The 22,547-nt window shown below is 41.2% G+C and overlaps 1 pseudogene; it reads left to right on the forward strand.

Annotated features, from left to right (window-relative positions):
* Window positions 1-1,548: 1,548 nt before the first annotated feature.
* Window positions 1,549-22,252, forward strand: LOC103201174 (annotated as a pseudogene).
* The last annotated feature ends 295 nt before the right edge of the window (window positions 22,253-22,547 follow it).

Here is a 22,547-nt window from a genome sequence, read left to right on the forward strand (position 1 = left end):
TCTAAATTATGTTACTTCATTAACATCATACTCGGTTTTCATATTTCTTTGCAATTATTCTCTTTATTGTGCAAGCAACTATCAACATAGTAACCCTTCAGAAACTTGAATGAACTCATGAATTCCCCACTAATTTCCTTTACATAAATAACTCAGGTCCTTCCATTTAACTATTCCTCAAATGAAAATCTCTTGGCTCCTTACTAACTAGTCCACCTTTCATTTTATAAATAATCATCTTATAAAGGAGCATTCAATACTGAATACAACACTCTTAGATCTGTGCAGAATAGAGTGGACTGTGTTCATGATCTGGATATTATGCTTCTCTCAACATAAAAAAAGACAGTTAGCTTTTTATCTCCCAATTCTCAAATGGACTTCTCATGAAGACTGAAACCTCTAAACAACCAGCCCTTTGCTTGCAAGCCAAATGTATGCTCTTCATTCAGGAAATTTTTACTCAGTATCTACTATGTACCAAGCTCTGAAGAGTAATTACTTCAATATAACCAGTATCTTGGTTACACTGGAAGACTAAGAGTAACAAAAACAAAGATCTTTCAAGAAATCAGTACATTTATTACATTACCTACCTACCAGGTGTGTAAACCAGCTCTATTAGTATAGATAGGAGCCAGTACTTAGCTTCAGTAAAATGGTATTATCTATTTCCAATAGCACTTGAATAGTGTCTGACACACAGTAGGTATCTAAATATTTGTTTCTGTTCCCTGAACAACAACAACAAAGAACGAGAAATGATACAGTTCTGATATAAAGATTGGTTATAATATCCTAAAGCAAACCTTCACACTGTATCTTCCTTAGGTAGCTAGATGTGACTTACCACATAACACACTCCTGAAAAAACCCACTTCCATCAAGTCGTTCCCATCCAATCCTATAGGACAGAGTACAACCACCCCCATAGGGTTTCCAAGACTGTAAATCTTTACAGAAGCAGGTTGCCTCATCTTTCTCCCACAAAGCAGATAGTAGATTTGAACCACTGACCTTTCAGTTAACAGCCCAATGCTTTAACCACAGTGCCACCAGGGCTCCTAAGAGAAAATTCCTACATTCAGCATAATTAATGTCATTCTGATTGGTAAATGGGGTGATCATTGTTCAGCTCCAATAGATCTAAAACCTTAATCGAGTCCTGTGTATACGCTGTATCTCCCATGTGTGCTGCAAATTCACTTGTCCCTTGGTATTTTCCACTGACTGTAAACTCCCTGTGGCCAGGAACCAAGGCGTCTTTCCTCAGGGTGTCCCCAGTTTGTGCAGTCATCTCATGGCTACCACACAAGTATGGCAAACTGAGTGCTAATAAAATTTTTCCTTTAAAAGAAAAACTCATCTCTTTATTTCTTTATGTAACAGCAGAACTCTGGTCCTCTTTTTTCACCCAACTTCAGGCATCACCAAGAAGCTAGTAAGAGGAGCTGAACAACTAGCTCATCGGCCTACTGGTAACATCCTTACAGTATTCTCTTCTCCCAACCTGTCCTTGCTCCACCCCCTCTGAAGTCCAGAAATAACATGGCCACTAACTTAGAAATTTTCCTAACAGGAACATTTTCCTCAACACCGATGAATAAAGTAACATGCCCAAAGTCACAAAAAAGCCCTCACCCCCATTCCCAGAACCTATGGGTAGAGTCCTGCTCAATTCAGGGAGAGACACTTGGACTCCTCTAACCTTGGCCATCCAGTCAATTCTGACTCACGCGACCCTGTGAGACAGAACTGCTCCAAGGCCATAATCTTCATGAAAACAGACTGCCACATTTTTCTCCCGCAGAGCTGCTAGTGGGTTGAAACTGCCGACCTTTCAGTTAACAGCGAAGTGGTTAATCACTGCGACACCAGGGCTCCTCTAGAGAATACCTACTGCTTTCAAGAAAGTCTAAGCAAATTCAACGCTTGATTATTCCGAACGCAAAGGGCCCTAAGCCTGACCAGAGGCAGTGGTAGCAAGCAACAGTGTAGCAAGACGGTAAAAACTGCCATTACTAGATGTGCAACCTCAATCAAGTCCTTCTCCAAGCCTCACTTTCATCATAAGCACAATGAAAATGATGAAATCTAAGTTTGGAAGAAACCTTGTGAAAACTGAGATCCTGCATCTAAAATACTTAACATCAAACCCGTTGCCATGGAGTCGATTCCGACTCATAGCGACGCTATAGGATCTAACAGAACTGACCCCTAGGGTTTCCAAAGCTATAATCTTTACGGAGGTAGTAGTGTGCCACATGTTCCGCGGAGCAGCTGGTGGGTTTGAACCTTCTACCTTTTCATTAGCAGCCAAGCACTTGGCCAATGCACCACCAGAGCTCCTTATAGTTAGTTAACACAGTGCCTTAGCAAATAGAAAACTCTTAAAAGTTACCTATTACCAGTATAAAATCGGGTTGGGCCTCCAGACGGCGCTGGATCTATTGGACAAACGAGGTTCAACTTATTTCCAGAGGTGCCTATGGGGAAGGGGGCATGCCTACCCTAGACCTCCCACCGTCGTTCTCCACTCTCCCGGGAAGCCCGATCTTTTGGGGCAAGTCACTTCCTACACCAAACACCCATAAAACCCCCTTGGCCCGCCTCTCTGGCTACTGAGCTGCCACCATGGCCCACCGCAGCCCCTCCCTCCTCGCTCCTTACCCGACCTCCCCTCCCCCACGAGAGGCTCCACCCGGCCTCCCCTCCCCCCAACCACAGCCCCCTTCCCACTGTCTCTCCAGCCCCACCCCACCCCCAGCGTTGGCTGGTCAGAGAGGCCTATTCAGCGGTTCCTCGTCCTCCCGTCCCGCCGCAACCCCGTCTTCAGCGGTCATACCGGCTTGCCGAGGCCGGTGCTGCCGCCGCCGCCTCCCCGGAGGTCTTTTCCGGACGGGCCGAAGCGAGGCCGCCGCCGGGCTCTGAGGCGTCACGGGGAGGCTGCGGTCACGACCCGCTCGACTGCCTACCGCCGCTGCAGCACTCGATCGGACTCTCGCCTCGGCCAATCGCACGGACCCACTAAGCCTACCGCGAGCTCGGGCCCAGTACGTGGCAGGTGGGGGAAGAAGAGGGGCGGAGGCAAGATTTAAAAAAAATCTCTTTTCGTCCCGCCTCAGTACGCCCGTTCTACCTCAGGACGCATGCGCAGCAGCCTGGGGCGCAGGGTCGCCAAGGTCGGTGGTTGCGTCGGCGAAAGGGTCACTGCTTTTTCACTGGATGACTGTAGGAAGTGTGAGCTGAGAGGCTGCACGCATGCGCGGGGTGTGAGTCGGCACTTCCGGTTTTTCTGAAACCTTGTATTTCCCGTCTGTCTTGTGACCGAGGTTGGGTTTCTTCGCTTTTTTGAAGAGCCAATTGAAAGCGGAAAGCTGTCCAAGTTTGGAGGCGTTTCCTATTGTTCTGTAACCATTGTAGTCTTAGTCACAGCTCGATTAAAAAACTACCCTTTTTCCCTCCGCGTTCCTTCTATACATCATTCATTATTAGGTTCCTACACTTGCCAAGCACTGCTAAGGATAGGGATGAATAAGTACTTAAACAAAGAGTTTCTAATTTAACAACGAAGCCAGCCTTTACGAGACAGGACAACCTGAAGCGCAAAGGCTGAGAGAATTAAGCAGAGCTCCAAACTGTTGCTTCTCATTAAAGCTTAAATTATAAAGCACTTGGCTTGTGGAAGGCTGTGGTCTACAGGGGAAGCCCTAATTCCTAACACCATTTTGAATCTTTTTTTTTTTTTTTTTCCCCTTTTGGGTGCAGATTTACGCAGCAGATTTGTTTTACATTCGACAGCTCCTGCACGTTTGATTTCACAGCCCTATTACCATCTCCGGTAGCTCTGGTAGCATAGTGGCTAAGACACTTGCCTGCTAACCAGACGGCTGGCGGTTCAAACCCACCAGACACTCCTCGGAAGGAAGGTTGGGCAATCCTACTTCCGTAGTGATAGTGCCTTGGAAACCCAAGGAGAGGTCGCTATGAGTTGGGTCCGACTTGATGGCACATAACAACAACAACATTACCATCTGCAACCATAAAAAACTCCACCCCTCCCCTCTCTGTGACTACCCCCTCTCTATGCCCTTTTTAACTATGCATTCCTGTCTGTCTAGCTTTCCCTCTGAATTCTGCCCCTCTGGTGTCTCAACTGATTGATCTAAGGGGTGCGTCTCCCTAGAGTAGGTGGGTTCATTGCCCTGGACTAGGCATTGTGCATGTAGGTCTTTCTACTCTTGGGCTGAGAGCCAATCCATTTCCAGGCCCTAGGGTATTGAGGGGCCATAGTCTCCTGGGTTCCACCAGTCTCTATGTGACCAGTAATTCTGGTTGGTTTTGTGTTTTTGAATTTTGTTTTACATTTTTCCTCCCACTCTTTCCAGGATCTCCAGTTTTGATCCCTTTCTGAGTAGTTGGCATTGATAGATGGGCACCATCTAGTTCTTCTGGTCTTGGGGTTGTGAAGGCTGAGGTCCTCATGGTCCATCTTATCATTGGACTAATTGTTTCCAGATGCCTTTGATTTTCTTCACTCTTCTTTGCTCCAGATGAGAGGAGACCAATAGTTTCATCTTAGATGGCCACTAGTGTTTTGAGTCTTGACATAAATTGAGACTCCATTTGAGTTCTTTATGTTGTTTCTCCAATTCTTGCTGGCTGTTAAACCAACAATGTGGTGATGCTTAGATAAGTTATCGGCAAGCCTAGGGAGCCATCAGATTGAGTGTGGTTGAAAGATTAGTAGTGTTAGGTAGCTGATGCCAAGAGGAACCAGGTCAGAGTGAACTAATAAATGTTATTGAATCATCAGTCTGGCAGATGGGCTGAGGCTTAAAACAGCATCAGGCTGATCCAGTCACCACAGGGTATTAAGTAGTGTTTAATGTAGGAGGCAGAGTGCCTGTTTCAAAAGAGCCAATCCTTAACAAGACTGTAAGCACAGCCTTTGCAAAGGGAGGGAGGGAGCTGAGTGCAGAAGTGGAAACTAAGTTGTGGTGGGGGAGGGACTAGACAGAAGTGGGGACTGCAACAAAGGAGAAAATCGGAAGCTGAGCATAGAGGGTGGGAACAAGGCAGAGGTGGGAACTGAACACACAGGAGAGGCAGAAGCTGAGTAACTATGGGCTGGGTAGAGAGTTAATCTATCAAGTATGCAGAAAGGTGCTAATAAAAAGAACTAGGGTAGCATAGTGCCTAAGGCACTTGACCGCTAACCAGGAGGCTGGCGGTTCAAACCCACCAGCCACTCCTCGGAAGGAAGGTTGGGCAATCCTACTCCGTAGTGATACTGCCTCAGAAACCCAAGGAGAGGTCGCTATGAGTCGGGGCCGACTCGATGGCAAATAACAACAACAACAACAACAACAGGGGACTTGCCTGGCATATACAGGAAATGGCCAATTAGGTTAAAGATGGAAGTCTTAGTGATTATGACTCATGAGTCATATAGCAACCACCATGTAACCAGATAATCAAAACCCCTGAACCAATCCTGTTTAACCTGTAATTATTTACATATTCTAATCCTGGTTCTTTCCCTGCTTCTGTAGTACCACCTACAACAGTGATGAATTGACCTAACACCAGTCATGATCTTGTGATGATTTCCTTTGTTTTCTAGTATATGTAATGGAAACCATAACTGTGATACAGTGGAGTCCTTCAGCCTCTGTGCTGGGTGCATGATAACATTTTCCCTCTTTTTGTCCTGTTGAAAGCTTAATGAAAGGTTCACTATGGAATATGTTTGCAAGTGGGGTCTATTTTCCCATAGCACACTTCCCAGTTCATTCATGGTTTACGAAGTAAAAACAGAATGGACCCAAGTTTGTAAAATGTGGATGTACTCAAACAAGAAAAATTCCAGGTTGATGTCCTGCTAGAAACTTAATCTTCCTCTTAGAAAATAAGAGCAACATTCACATTACATAGCAGTTCAATTTCTTGATGGCAGAGTCAGAAACAATGGTGCCAAGTTCAAAGATGGCAGTCCACTGCCTCACTTTGAATGTGTATTGGTCTCCACAGTCCTCAAAATAATCCAATAATCTGCATCAGGCTCCTAAAAGGCTCATTATGCCTCTTCAGTCTCTCCCACAGGGCTTCAACTGGTAATTATACCCATTCAGGTTTTTGTTCTGGTACACCCACATTTTACAAATATGACTTTGTTTCAATTCTGGTTCATCAGCCATTATTGTACTAGTTTGAAGCTCTGGAATTAAGGCTAACTAAGGATTCTATTGTGAGTCAACCAACTCAGTGGAACCTAAGAAGCAATAACAACAAATGATTCCAGAAGTCTTATTGGACAACAAGGCATTGGAATCTATCCTATATCTTTTTCCCTTCTCCATCACTTTAAGCATTTGTTTTGGTTACATTTATTTACATACGGAGTGCCCTGGCTCTGATTGAGCCCTACATTTTTGGGAGAGGAGATGAAAGCTGGAGATGGGGGCTGCTATTTTTAACATGACAAGCAGATTTGGCCTTTTAAGGTAGAGAATAGGCAAATAGGTAAAACAATTCCCATCCACCTGTTCCAAGTTGTTCACTGGATTCTGAAGGTAAACTTAGATGCTTTAGGATGAGAAGAAATATTCTTTTAGTGCAATAAATAGTATGATCTTTTTGCAGTTATAAATCTCTGAAAGTTCTATTTCCTAGTGAAATGTGTGAGTTTACAATCCTTTTTACTTCTGAATTATTTCTTTTCCAACGCAGTTGTATGTATTATTCTTTGAGTAATTGCTTGCAAGGATTAGGGAATGGAGTGCAGTTGAGGTAAGAGCTTTCCTGATTTTCTTCAAATGCTTCTTTCATTGCTTATTACTTACAACTGAATAGTTCAGTTCAGGGGAACTGCACTTCTTTTCCATAATGGTAGTCTAATGACTTTGGGGAGGGTTTAGGATTGGGTGAAACACCCATATGGGCAGAGGGGAAATATTCCCTGAAGGAAGTAAATTATGCCATTATCCATCTTCCCTGGAGATCAGACCCTGAGGTAAAGGTAAGGAGATGAACCTTAGCCAGGAATGAGAGGGAAAAAAATCCTAGGTCTAAACCCTCAGGAAGGGAACACTTAAATATCCTGCAAGTGAGAAGTAAGTTCGCCCCTGCTACACTATGGCCAGTAGGAACCTAGAAGAGAGGCACCCAATACAGTGGCCTTAAGAAGAACTGAGGCTTTTGGACTCTGAAAGTAATTTCAGGTTAGCTATGCATAATTTCTTCATGTTTCATTTCTAAGCCATCAGTTAAAAAAAAAAAAGAACCAACCCATAGCCATCAATTCCAATTCATAGTGATCCTATACAACAGAGTAGCACTACTACATAGTGTTTCCAAAGTTGTGATCCAACAGAATGTGGAAATTACAAAAAAAATATTATTAACATCCCATGTAAGTAAAATCTTGCTGAAGATAATCCAAAAACAGTTGCAGCAGTGAATCAATAGGGAACTGCAAGGAATTCAGGACAGATTCAGAAGAGGATGTGAAATAAGGGATATCACTGCTTATGTTAGATGGATCTTGGCTGAAAGCATGATGTTTACCTGTGTTTTATTGACTATGCAGAGGCATTTGGTTATGCGGATCCTCACAAAATATGGGTAACATTTTGAAGAACAGGAATTCTAGAACACTTAATTGTGCTCACATAGACCCTGAACATAAACCAAGAGGCAGCCATTCGAACAGAATAAAGGAATAATAAATAGTTTAAAATCAGGAAAAGTGTGTATTAGGGTTGTATCCTTTCATCATACTTATTCAATCTGTATGCTGAACAAATAATCCTAGAAGCTGGACTATACAAAGACGAATATAGCATCAAGATTAGAGGAAGACTCTTTGAATCTTGTGATATGCAGATGACACAACTTTGCTTGGTAAATACAGAGAAGACTTAAAGCACTTATTGATGAAGTTCAAAGACTACAGCCTTCAGTATGGATTATACTTCAACATGAAAAAACAAAAAATCCTCATAACTGAGCCAATAAGCAACATCATAAACACAGAAAATACTGAAGTTGTCAAGGGTTTCATTTACTTGAATCCTCAATCAACACCCATGGAAGCAGCAGTCAAGGAATCAAATAACATATTGCATTGTGCAAATCTGCAAAAGACTTCTTTAAAGTGTTAAAAAGCAAATATACCACTTTAAGGACTAAGGGCCTGCCCCAGGCCATGGTATTTTCAACCTCATAAGCTCTGGTAGAGTAGTGCCTAAGGCATTTGACCGCTAACCAGAAGTCCGGAGGTTCAAATCCATCAGCTACTCCTCAGAAGGAAGGTTGGGCAATCTCTTTCTGTAGTGATACTGCCTCAGAAACCCAAAGAGGGGTCACTATGAGTTGGATACAACTCTACGGCAGTGTTTGTTTTGTGTTTATGCATGCAAAAACTGAACCACGAATAAGGAAGACTGAAGAAAAATTGATACATTTCAATTATGGTGTTGGAGAAGAATATTGAATATACCATGGTCATCCAGAAGACCGAACAAATCTGTCTTGGAAGAAGTACAGGAAGAATGCTCCTTACCCTTTTTTGAGCCCTTTTGCACATACAGTACTGTGTTGTCAGTGAAGGAAACATGGCTATATGGGTGGATAGATGATTGGATAGGCTGAACTATTAGGTATATCTGTGTAGGGGGGAGTGTGTCCAAGACTATGTATAGGGTTGGCAGACAATGTTTCTACAAGTGTATTTGTATGTTCTGTAAGAATTCCCAGGTATATAGTAGAGCTGACAAGGGACAAGGTTCTTGTAGCCACAGCCAGCTACCCAGAGGGAGTGAGTAGTTGGACCTGTGGGTTTGGGACCATAGTCGCAGGAGACATCAAGCTCAATTGGCATAAGACACTATACAAAACATTGTTCCACCTCCTACTTTGGCGAGTAGCAACTGGGATCTTAAAAGTTTGCAAGCAGCCATCTAGATGCAACAATTGGTCTTGCCTCATCCAGAGCAAAGAAGAATGAAGAAAACCAAAGATTCATGGAAACAATTAGCCCAAGTGACTGGTACACTATGTGATCCTCAGCGTATAGGAATATGAGACCAGAAGAACTAGATGGTGCCTGGCTACCACTGTCAGCCCCTCAGAGGGGCATCTATGTAGGAGATCCTGGATAGAGAGGGAGAACAATGTGAAACAAAACTCAAAATCATTAAAAAAATAATAATAATAATAAAAAGGGCCAGGTTTTCTGGTCTGATAGAGCCTGATGGAACCACTGAGACTATGGCCCCCAGCCATAGTCCTTCAGGTCTGGAATTTAACCCACACCTGTGGCTTCCAGCCAAACAAAAGATACACTCCTTGGAGAGAACAATCAAGGGAGAATAGAAGGACTCTCTATGCACAGGGACATAGCTCAGGGGGCATGAGTGCATGGAGGGAAGGACACAAAGAAGAAACAACTAGGGGGAAGAAGTGGGAGGGGAGCTGTTGCATTGTGATAAATTGTAGTCAATGTCATGAAACACAGTGTGTGTGAACTGCTGTATGGAAAGTGAATTTGCTCTGTTAACTTTCACCCAAATCACAATTGAAAAAAAAAAAAAAAAAAGAATGCTCCTTACAAGCAAGGATAGCAGGACTTAATCTCACTTACTTTGGACATGTTATCATTAGGGACCAACCCCTTGAGAAGGATATCATGCTTGGTAAAGTAGAGGGTCAGTGAAAAAGACGAAGACCTTCAACAAGAGGGATTGACACAGTGGCTGTGACAATGGGTTCAAGCATATCAATGATTGTGAGGATAACACAGGACTGCACAGTATTTTGTTCTTTTGTACATAAGGTCACAATGAGTAGGAACCAACTAGATGGCACCTAACAACAATCTTTTCAGAAGCAGATTACCACATCTTTCTCTGCAGAGTGGCTGGTGAATTCGAACCAGTGATCTTTCTGTTAACAACTGAGCACTTAATCACTACACCACCAGAGCTCCTTAGCCATCAGTTAAGTCTTCTTTTTAAAACTTGTTCTCAGGCTCTCTGCTCATCCTTGTTTGAGAGACAACTGCACCTTCTTGTCCAGTCCCAGCCACTTCCCTGAGACCTGATAGTGAAGGTCAGAGTAAATGGATTTGGCCGTATTGGGTATCTGGTCACCAGGGCTGGTTTTAACTCTGGCAAAGTGGATATTTTTGCCATCAATGACCCCTTCATTGACTCAATTACATGGTCTACATGTTCCAGTATGATTACACCCTTGGCAGGTTCCATCAAGGCTGAGAACAGGAAGCTTGTCATCAAGCTTGTCACCATCTCTATCTTCCAGAATTGAGATCCTGTCAACATCAAGTGGGGTGATGCTGGTGCTGAGTATGTTGGAGAGTCCACTGGCATCTTCACAACCATGAAGAACGCTGGGCTCACTTGAAGGGTGGTGCCAAAAGGGTAATTGTCTCTGCCCCTTGTGCCAATGCCCCCATGTTTGTAATGGACATGAACCACGAGAAGTACAACTCCCTCAAGATTGTCATCAATGCCTCCTGCACCAAAAATTGTTTGGCCCATCTGGCCAAGGTCATCCATGACAACTTTGGCATCGTGGAAGGATTCATGACCACAGTCCGTAATATCACTGCCACCCAGAAATCTGTGGATAGTGCCTCTGGGAAATATGGCATGATGGCCATGGGCCTGTCCAGAACATCATCTCTGCATCTATTGGCCCTGCTAGGGCTATGGGCAGCGTCATCCCTGAGCTGAATTGGAAGGTCACTGGCATGGCCTTCCATGTCCCCACCCCCAATGTGTCAGTTATGGACCTGACATTCCATCTGGAGAAAGCCACCAAATACAATGAAAGCAAGAAGGTGGTGAAGCAGGCATTGGACGGTCCCCTAAAGGGCATCCTGGTCTATACTGAAGACCAGGTTGTCTCTTGCAACTTTAACAGTGACACCCACTCTTCCACTTTTGATTTCATGTTACTTGGTTCTGCAGTCAAAACCAATGGAAGACATCAGATGATGTATTGCATTGGGCAGATCTGTTGCAAAAGAATTCTTTCAAGTGATGAAGAGCAAAGATGTCTTATGGTATTGTCAGTCACTTCTTAATGCATGTGAGAGCTGGACAATGAATAAGGAAGACCAAAGAAGAGTTGATGGTTTTGAGTTGTGGTGTTGGAGAAGAATGCTAAGAGTACCTTGGTCTGCTAAAAGGACTAACAAATCTGTCCTGGCAGAAGTGCAGCCAGAATGCTCCTTGGAAGTGAGAATGGTCAGACTTCATCTCACCTACTTTGGTTACGTTGTCAGAGGGGACCATTCCCTGGGGAAGGATATCATGCTTGGTAAAGTGGAGGGTCAACGAGGAAGGGGAAATCCCTCAATGAGATGGATAGACACAGTGGCTGCAACGCTGGGCTCAGGTGTAGCAAGGATCATGAGGCTGGCACAAAACCGGGTATTGTTTCATTCTGCTGTGCGGAGAGTTGCTATGAGTCAGAGATGACTCGAGGGTACCTAACAACAACAACAACAACATTTGGGAGCCAGATCAGAGGTTCTGCTAACATGGGAGAAGAAGGATATCTGTGTAACATTAAAGCATTTCCCCAGATTTCCCAAGAAATATGTTTTAAAATTTTTAATGACAAGTTTTATAAAATATTTTGCTTCTACCTAGCTGGATGTAGGTTTATAATATTGTGATTGGCATGACATCTGGGACATTTGGATTATATTTATGTCATAATACTCAAAACCATATCCTACCCATTTTTCATGTTTCAGTTTAAATCTAAATTATCCATGAAAACTTCAGTGACCTTTTCAATTACTTTTCTAAAATTAATTAAGAGGGTAATGAACACCTGGATCTCATCACCCAACCCAAGAATTAGACCATTACCAATAAATTGTATTTCTCTATGTGCCTTTCCCCCATGGGATTTCCCTACTGCCCTTCCAGAAATAACTATAGTTGTGAATTTTGTGTTTATCATTCCCTTGTTTTTCAAACTTGTGTATAGTCATATATATATACATGTCCCTAAGCAATGTGTTTTTCAATTTTACTTAAGGACATCATCTAGCATAGCCTCCGTATGCAGTTTTCTAGGACATAATGTTTGCATTCAATATTATGTTACTAAGATAAATCCATACTGTTACAAGTGTGCAGAGTTCATTTATTTTCATTGCTGAAAAATACTCTTTGGGTGTGTGTACCACAAGCTTTTTTGGTCTGTTTTCCTGTCAAAGAGTATTTATGTTGTTTCCTGTCTTTCACTCTTTGCTGCTATGAACACTCTTGAAAATGCTTCTTATACAGTAGTTTTTCATGGTTATATACTAATGCATGGATTGCTAAAGGTAGATTATGCAAATATCTAACTGCTTAAGATAATGCCCACCCGTAGTATTATTCAGATTTTGTATTTTAGTTAATTAAATAGTATCTTTTTGTGGTCTTTATCAAGACCACAGTATAACCCTGGATGTGTGCCTAAATATTTGACAATTAGACATTTAGTTCTTTATGAACTCTCTTGTGATTTTTCGGTATCCTTACTTATCTTTCTATTTTTGAGTATTTTGTCCCTTTAGTGCCCTGGCTTGAGTGCAGTGATTATATTCTCTCTCTGCCAGCATCTGACATTGTGCTATGTGATAGTAGGCATTCAATGAATATCTGTTGAGCCAATGAAATAGTTATTACTATGTCTGTCATTTATGCCCACAGTCATTGATGAAAATCTCTGTACTTAGGCTCCCAATAAATGCAGGTGATAACTGGCTATACAGAGATAACCTGAATTGAAACATTTACTACCCTTACAGGAGAACATAGTTTCTCCCACTGTATGTGTAGATACTGATTTTTAGTTACTGTTGCCATCCATAGGAGCTCTGGTGGTGTAGTGCTTAAGGCATGTGACTGCTTACCGGAAGGCTGGTTGTTCAAACCCACCAGTCACTCCTCAGAAGAGAGGTTGGGCAATCTACCTCCATAGTGGTACTGCCTCGGAAACCCAAGGAGGGGTCGCTATGGGTCGGATCCGACTCCGTGGCAGTGGTTTTGGTTGCCATCCATTAGTGAAGCCAAAAGGGCTAAGTTATCATTATCACTTACTAAGCACTCATGGTCTCACATTTACTGGGGATAAACATCAAACATACCATTAAGAAGATTGTTCTAGGGTCAGGGATTCTATAAGTAATCACCTTTAAATTTCTGCTAGTCAGAAGACGTCATACCCTATAGCCACCATCAGCTAATGAGATCTCCAAAATGAAGGAGAAACTGAGGACCAAACAGGGACCAGTTGGTTAACTCAGTACATTGACCTTCATGCTCATCTGGCCTTCTGTCCCATGTTGAGGTTAAGTTGGTGTTAAATGCACACTGAGGATAGCCTTGAATCAGCAAATATCACTTAATGGTAGTATGGAAAAGTTGAGAATACGTAAAAGACAGAAGCAGTGTAAGGAAATACTTTTGACCCAGCTTGCAGGAAGAAGAGCAATGTGCTATGCAGTTCAAAGGTTACTTTCCATGGCATCTGAAGATGTGTTAGAGTCAGCTGTGGTTTTGAGAGAAGCAGTCACTCTCAATCACCTACCACCTGCTCTTTCTTCCTGAGAGTCCATCTGGCTAGGACTTATCATGTGGAAGGGGAAAGATCATTTTTGTGGTCAAAACGTTTTTGTGAACAGAAATTTATTTTCTCACAGTTTCATTGTCGTGGAGTCAGTCCTGACTCATAGCGACCTCTCCTTGGGTTTCCAAGGTGGTATCACTACAGAAGTACATTGCCCAACCTTCCTTCCAAGGAGTGGCTGGTGGGTATGAACCGCCAGCCTTCTGGTTTGCAGTCAAATGCCTTAGGCAGTACTCCACCAGAGCCCAGCGCTCCCTCTCACAGTTTAGGAAACCGCAAGTCCAAATTCAGAGCATCAGCTATAGAGGAAGGTTCTTTCTGTCTGCTCTGGAGGAAAATCCTTGTCTCAGCTTCTCTAGCTGTCTTCTTGATATACCTTGGAAATCTCCATATGACATTTATCTTTCCCCAATTCATGCTTGCTTCCTTCTCTGTGCCTTCTTTATATCTCAGTAGTGAGTAGGTTTAAAATGCACCCTGAACTGATAATGGCCTCATTACCATAACAAAGGAAACCCTGTTCCCAAATGGAATTACATCCTCAAGCATAGGGTTTAGGATTCCAACATATTTTGGTGAAACAATTCAATCTGTAACAAGGGATTCTCAGAGTGGATGGGAAAGGGGACAAAGACTATGAACCTTGTGAGTAAATTAGATGAAACCTGTGTTTCATCATGTTCTCATTTATGTTGTTGTTGTTGTTTGCCGTCGAGTCGGCCCGACTCATAGTGACCCCTCCTTGGGTTTCTGAGGCAGTAGGATTGCCCAACCTTCCTTCTAAGGAGTGGCTGGTGGGTTTGAACCACCAGCCTTCTGGTGAGCAATCAAGTGCCTTAGGCACTATGCTACCAGAGCTCCTGTTCTCATTTATAGTCTATATAAATCATTTTGAAAATTTCTGTCATTCAGTTCCCCTGGTGGCACAGTGGAAAAGGCATTTGACTGCTAACCAGAAAGTAGGCAGTTCAAACCCACCAGCTGCTCTGTGTGAGGGAGATGGGACAATCTACTTCCATAAAGATTTACAGCTTTGGAAGCCCTATGGGGGTCGCCGAGAGTCAGAATTGGCTTGATGGCAGTGAGTATGAGAATGAAAGAAATGGGGAGCTGAGTCCCTCCTTGGGTGAACACTTCAAAGGAGAATTTATGTCCTTCCCTAAGTACCAGCTCTGTTGTGGCCGCCATCAGCTAATGAGATCTCCAAAATGAAGGAGAAACTGGGGACCAAACAGGGGCCAGTTGGTTAGCTCAGCCTCCCTTCCACTAGTCAAATATAAAGATGTTTTTGTAAACAGGGAACTGCCACTCACATACAGAGATGATGAAAGAGAAGGCAATGATATTCTGACTATGTACATTTCAGTTTGTCATTCTTAGCACTTGCTAAGCAAAACACTTCCATCTGTCTTGTCAGCTGCACATCTATTGAGACTTTAAAATGTTTTTGCCTTACTATGGGATAAATGTCCAACCTCTCTTTAAAGAAATTGCACCTTGAAGGCAGTTTTTATGAAATTTTGTATCCCTAGAGGCTGGCAGCTCATAGGCATTTAGTAAATACGTATTTAATGAAAACTAAGTTCTCAGTCATTTTATAGGGCTAGAGGCAGGGGAAAACTCATTGCTATTGAATCATTTCCAACTCATCTTGACCACATGTGTATCAAAGTAGAACTGCAGTCCATGAAGTTTTCAATGGCTGATTTTTCAGAATGGATCACCATTCCTTTATTTTGCAGCATCACTGGTTGAATACCACCAACCTACTGAGCACAAACTATTTGCACCACCCAGGAACCTTATTTTATAGGGCAGGCTTCAAGAAATAAGGTGCAGCTATCACTGGTGAGTTCCTAGCTCCTTAGCAGTATAGGATTTTGTCTCTGAGTAATTTGAAATTGTTTACTTTTTTTCTTTTGTCTCATGGATACAGTGCTAACCAGAAGGCTGACGGTTCAAACCCACCAGCCACTCCTCGGAAGGAAGGTTGGGCAATCCTACTTCCGTAGTGATACTGCCTCGGAAACCCAAGGAGGGGTCGCTATGCATTGGGGCTGACTCGATGGCACATAACAACAACACAACAACATTCTCGCAAAGTTTAAGTTGAAAGAAAAATACCACAAGATGTACAAGGAACTTTGTATAATGTAGCATATGCTGAACACCTGGTCTTTATTGAGACCACCTCTTTCTGGGAGTCTGCAATTTTGGTATGTGCTAGGCAGAGGTAACCTATGTGATCAGACCCTAATTAAAACCCTGGACACTGAGTCTTGAATGAGATCCCTGGTAGACAACATTTCACACCTCTTGTCACAATTAGTTTTTAGATGAATTAAGTATGTCCTGTGTGACTCCAGAAGCTCTGGTGGCGTAGTGTCTAAGGCATATGACTGCTAACCAGAAGGCTGGCAGTTCAAATGCACCAGCCACTCCTTGGAAGGAAGGTTAGGCAATCTATTTCCACAGTGATACTGCCTCAGAAACCCAAGGAGGGATCGCTATGAGTCAGTTCCAACTTGACGGCAGTGAGTTTGGGATTTTTTGGTATGTGACTCCACTAGGAGAGGACTTTTGGAACCTTGTACCTGGTTTCCTCCAGACTTCATCCCATGTGCCTTTTCCCTTTGCTGATTTTGCTTTGTATCTTTTCACTGTAATAAGTGATAGCCTTGAGTACCATTATATGCTGAGTCCTCCTAGTGAATTACTGAACCTGGGGGAGCCCCTATATCATTTATGTAGAAAAAAAAAGTGTAAAAACAATACTATGAGTTTCTATGGGTGTATAATTTTATGTATACATTATTTCTAAGAAATCTGGAAGGACACACACCAAATGTATTTGAATGATTAAGTCTAGGAAAAAGGGGAAGGAAGAGGAGGGGAGGGGCCTGGGTTTAATATTAATGGTCAAAGGTTACTTTAGCTCTATATAGAGTGTTCTAGATCTTGAAATTATAGGACAATATCATTAACATCACACACAAGTTTAATCTTGCTAAAGATAATTAAAAAACAGTTTCAGCAGTATATAGTATATAGAGAACTTCCAGAAATGCAAGCTAGATTCAGAAGAGGACATGGAATGAGGGATATCATTGCTGATATCAGATGGACCTTGGCTGAAAGCAAAGAATATCAGAAAAATGTTTACTTAGTTTTTACTGACTATACAAAAGCATTTGATTTTGTGGATCCTATCAAATTATGGATAACATTGAAAAGAATGGGAAGGAAGCTGTTTGAACACAAGGGGATACTGCATGGTTTAAAAGCAGGAAGGGAGTGTGTCACAGTTGTATCCTTTCACCATACTTTTTCAGTCTGTATGCTGAGCAAATAACCCTGGAAGCTGGACTATATGAAGAGGAACGTGGCATCAGGATTGGAGGAAAACTCATTAACAACTTGCAATGTGCAGAAGAGACAACCTTTCTTGCTGAAAGTAAAAATGACTTGAAGCCCTTACTGATGAAGATTAAAGACTACAATCTGTAGAATGAATTACACCTCAACATAAAGAAAATGAAAATCCTCACAACTGCACCATAAGCAGCATCATGATTAATGGAAATAAGATTGACATTGTCAAAGATTTCATGTTACTTGGTTTCACAATCAATACCCATGGAAGCAGCAGTCAGAAAATCAAACACCATATTGCACTGGGCAAATCTGCTGCAAAAGACTTCTTTAAAGTACTGAAGAGCAAAGATGTTGCTTTGAAGACTAAGGTGCACTTAACCCAAACTATGGTATTTCTAATTGCCTCATATGCATGTGAAAGCTGGACAATGAATAAGGAAGACTAAAGAGGAGTTGATGCTTTTGAGTTGTGGTGTTGGTGAAGAATACTGAAAGTACCATGTTTACTTGACTATGCAATAAAATACCATGTTTACTTGTGTTTTATTGGCTGTGTCAGAAGAACAAACAAATCTGTCCTGGAAGAAGTGCAGCCAAAATGCTCCTTCAAAGCGAGAATGGTCAGACTTCATCTCACCTACTTGGGTTATGTTGTCAGAAGGGACTATTCCCTGGAGAAGAATATCATACTTGGTAAAGTGGAGGGTCAAGAAAAGGGGGAAAGCCCTCAACCAGAGGGATTGACACAGTGGCTGCAATCATGGGCTCAAGTATAGAAAGTATTGTAAGGGTGGCGCAGGACTGGGTGTTGTTTAATTCTGTTGTACATAGGGTCGCTATGAGTTGCAGCCAACTTGATGAGTTGCACCTAATGACGACAACAACAGAGTGTTCCATTTTTTTTTTTTTAAGAATAATATACTCATGTGTTAGGTGGGAAAAATATTTTAAGTTAATTTAAAAATAATTTCAGCCTGTATTTAGAATTAAAACTTTTGCAGGTGGTAGGAAGTTTAGAGCTCACCTGGTCCTGCTAGTTCCTTTACAAAGGTAGAATCTCCAATTCTTGTACCCAGAGAGGCAAATGTTTCACCACAAGTCACATAACTAGTAACTAAAACCACAACTCCCAGTCTTAGAGTGTTTTCCTATGCTGTCATTGCTTCATGAGTACTATAACCTTTGTTTCGGCAATAGTCCAAGAGATCTCAATTATCATATCACATTTTCATAACAACTTATATCAAAGTTCAGCAAATTATAAATGTCATACTTCCACGTGTACAAAAGCTCCACTGGAAGAAAAATACAGATAAGAATTGGGTTATAGTTCCTTGGGAAATACAGTCTGTAAGAGATATGGCAGTAGATTTACTTTTATTTTATTTGCTTTTATTTTTTTGAAGGACTAACATATTAAAGAATACTTTTTTCTTCAGAAGCATGACAGAAAATATTTTCATAAAAGGTCTATAACCAATTTCCACTTTAAACTAACTCCAAACCAAAACCAAGCTCACTGCCGTCAAGTCGGATCCGTCTCACAGTGACCCCTCCTTGGGTTTCCGAGATAGTATCACTCAGAAGTAGATTGCCCAGTCTTCCTTTCGAGTGGCTGGTGGGTTTGAACCACCAGCCTTCTGGCTAGCAGTCAAATGCCTTAGGCACCACGCTACCAGCGCTCCTAAACTAACTCCCAACACTCATATATTGCTAATGAGAATATAAAATGGTAAAAACCACTTTGGAAAACTCTGGCAATTTCGTATGAAGCTAAGTATACATTTACTCTATGACTCAACAATTCTACTACCAGGTATAGCAAGAAAAAAGAAAACACAGTCCACACAAAGATTTATACAAAAATATGCATAGCAGTTTTATTGTAATAGCCAAAACCTGGAAACGCCAAATGTACATCGACTGGTGAATGCATAAACAAATATTTGTATATCCAATTAACACAATAGTGCTCAGCAATAAAAAGAAACAAACCACTAATACACACAACGACATGGATGAATCTCAAAAATATGCTGAATAGAAAAAGCAAGACTCAAAAGAGGGCATATATGATTCCATTTATATGACATTCTAGAACAGGCAGAATTAATTTATGGTTATAGAAAGCAGCTTAGTGATTTCCTTCAGGTCAGGGGAAGGATTTAACTAAGAAGGGGCACAAGAAAATGTTATGTGATGATGAAATGTTTTTAATCTTTGCAGTGGCAGTTTCACAGGTGTATACAATTATGAAAACTCATCTAACGATACACTTAAAATTGGCACATTTATTGTATATAAATTATACATCAATAAAGTTAACTAAAAAGTGAAAAAAAGGAAGTCTCTTACAAAAAAAAAAAAAAAAGGGTGAAGAAGATAAAAGTAACTCCAATAGCCTAACTAAAGAAAAATCAATTAGAAGAAAACAACACTCTTATTGAACTGCTTCTGATACGGATCTATGATGCATTAAGCATGTGTCTTTGTGGACATTGTACTGTATAACTTCAGAGTAACATGAACATTATACAGAGCTTTAATGTGTGTCCTTAGCAAACAGGTAGGTGTGCATTGAACATGCTGAGTTCCAGGTGTGATAGGATCCTACCTTGGACTCTTTGTTCATTCAAAATGGTTTGCCCTCTCACTTGCTCATAAATCCAGATGGACATTTTCAAGAGATCTTATCAATGCCAATGTCAAGTAGTATTGGAATAGCTATGTTTTCTCACCAAAAAACCTGTTGTTTATTGTTTAATTGTTATGAGGTAAGTGACTGTGTGATCATGTTTCCCTATTTATGTTGGTCTAATTTGTGACTCAACCCTAGCAAAAAATATAAGACTATCTGTTCTGGTTACATAGTGTCTGACAGGAATATACCACACATGGGATGGCTTGAACAAATAGGAGTTTATTCTCTTAGAGTTCAGAAGGCTAGAAGTCTGAGTTCAAAGTGCCAGGCTCTAGGGGCTATGTGAAAGCCCCTCTACCTTGGACTTCAGCTCTGCCTCTTGCTCCCGGCCCACTGAAGCTAGAGGCATCTCTTCACTCGGGCAGCTACTGGCTACTGAGGCTAACAAGCCCAAGGTCGACAAATAAAACAACACACTCCCGATGTTACCAAACTACACAGCAGGCCATTGATTCAAGTCCATTGAAAGTCCTAGGATCAACAGAGCGTGGCAGGCTGTTGAACGACCCAGCTATATGCAGGGTCCAAGTGTGCCATAAGCTAGAGACTATCCTCAAGGCTTCTCCCTATATACAGGAAGCAGAGCACACCCAAAGGCAGCTACTCAGCTGCTTGTGGTACATCCCACCATGGAGCTGATTGCCAGTCTCATCATAGGGAGTAACTACCACCAGCTGCCCAGCCACTCAACCAGACCCAGCCAAGCTGACATACAAATTTAACTACCACACTATCTTATATGTTTCTTGGCTACTAATCTCACCCGTAGCTTCATATGTTTTGTTCCTATTCTTATTTTCTCTTCCTCCTGATTTCCTTACTTAATCAGTTCTTCAACAACTTTTATGTCTTTTTTCCAAATACACATTTGTTGTTGTTGTCATGTGCCGTCGAGTTGGACCCGACTCATAGCAACCCCTCCTTGGGTTGCTGAGGCAGTATCACTACAGAAATAGATTGCCAACCTTCCTTCCGAGGAGTAGCACATTTAGTAGGTTACTTATATGTAAACAAAGTAATGTAGATGATTACATTACATGTAAAGTGTTTGTTTGTGTGTGTGCTAATAAAACTCCTTACTCAAAGATTTAAAACTGTTTTCTTTCTTTTTTTTTTTTAAAAAAAAAAAAAAAGGTGGTGGAGATACAGACAGAAAATATATTTGAGAGGTAAAAACAACTTTGTCATAGAACCCCACCTGACTGCTGTAAGTATAATGAAGAGTTAGAGATGTAATATATCAAATATAATTCATATGGCCTCACTTGGCATATGTATACCCCTGTTCTGCCTTTTAAAAGTTTCTACATAGTCCCTACAGTATTCCTTAACACAAAATGAAAAAATACTCTACCTGTGTGAGGACCTCAGAAAATTCTAAATCCTCCTTAATCTTTTTGATAACTTTGAATCAAATGCACAGTGTAATAAAGGGACAATATCTGCCCTGGTGGCACAGTGGTTAAGCTCTCAGTTGCCACCCGAAAGGTCTGTGGTTCGAACCCTCTAAGCTGTTCTGTGGAAGAAAGATGTGGCAGTCTGCTTCCATAAAGATTACAACTTGGAAACTCTGGGACAGTTCTAATCTGTTCCACATTGTCTCACTTTTGATCAAGATTCATCTATTGTGTCTTTAATCAAAATGTTCAGTCTGAATTGACTCAACAGCAATGGGTTTTGGGGTTTATCTATGATACATAAGGAGCTCAGAAAAATTAATAAGGAAAAAGATAACAATTGCTCAAATGACAAATGTACAAAAGATAGAAATAACAAATAAAAATACTGATATAAACAAGCATCTACAAAAATGTTTATTTTATGCCAAATGTTAATGAGTTAATGTTAATAAATTAGCACATTATTTTCAAAGCAATGCAATAATATACCAGGAATCTTAAAAAATATGTATTCACAAGTATTTCTTTATCACAGTCCTGCGAATTTATTTTTAAAAAATTAAAGAATGGAAAATATGTATGTACTAGTTTATCCATCACAGTGTTGAGAATATATTTTAAATAATAATAGAAATACTTAGTAAGTTATGCAATTCTTAGTATTATTATGAGGACTACACTACTGGGTAATAGGAAATGAAAATCAAAATTTAATTTAATTTACTGTAATTACAATTATGCAAAATATTTATGTACCCAGAAAAAGAGCATAAAAGAACATGGGAAAATAGACAATATTGATAGGTTAGGTAATACAGACTTTGCTTTTTTTTTTAAGAAAAAAATCTTTGTGAATATATTTTTAAACTGTTATAACATGATTGGCGTAGTTTTAATTCCCTTGGTTGGAAGGTTTATGGTCATGGCTTCATGGGATTGTCCAATTAATAGGCCTGATACTGTTTTTAACGTTTCTGTTGTACCTCCTAGTTCAATGAAAAGAGTCTAGAATATTGGAAGTTTGTGAATGGGTCTCTATTCACCTAAAGCACCAGAGGAAGAAGAAGACCCAGGAACAGAAGAACTGGATGGCAAGTCTACCTCCATGAACTACTGAATCCTTTGCAGTGAGACCAGAAGAACTCAAAAGTACCCAGCTACCAGTCCGGTAAGTCTAGATTTTGGAAGAATTTATTATTCTATTCCACACTGTCCCCCTTTAGATCAGGATTAATCTATTAAGTCTTTGATCAAAATGTTCAGTAATGGTAAACAACGAAAATGCAATGCACTGCTGTCGAGTTGGATCCAACTCATAGCAACCCCTCCTTGGGTTTCCGAGGTGGTATCACTATGGAAGTAGATTGCCCAATCTCCCTTCCAAGGAGTGGCCGGTGGATTTGAACTGCCAG

Source organism: Orycteropus afer, unplaced genomic scaffold (genome assembly GCF_000298275.1).
Source record: "Orycteropus afer afer isolate SDZICR_OR568_19922 unplaced genomic scaffold, OryAfe1.0 scaffold00143, whole genome shotgun sequence".
NCBI classification, from domain to species: domain Eukaryota; kingdom Metazoa; phylum Chordata; class Mammalia; order Tubulidentata; family Orycteropodidae; genus Orycteropus; species Orycteropus afer.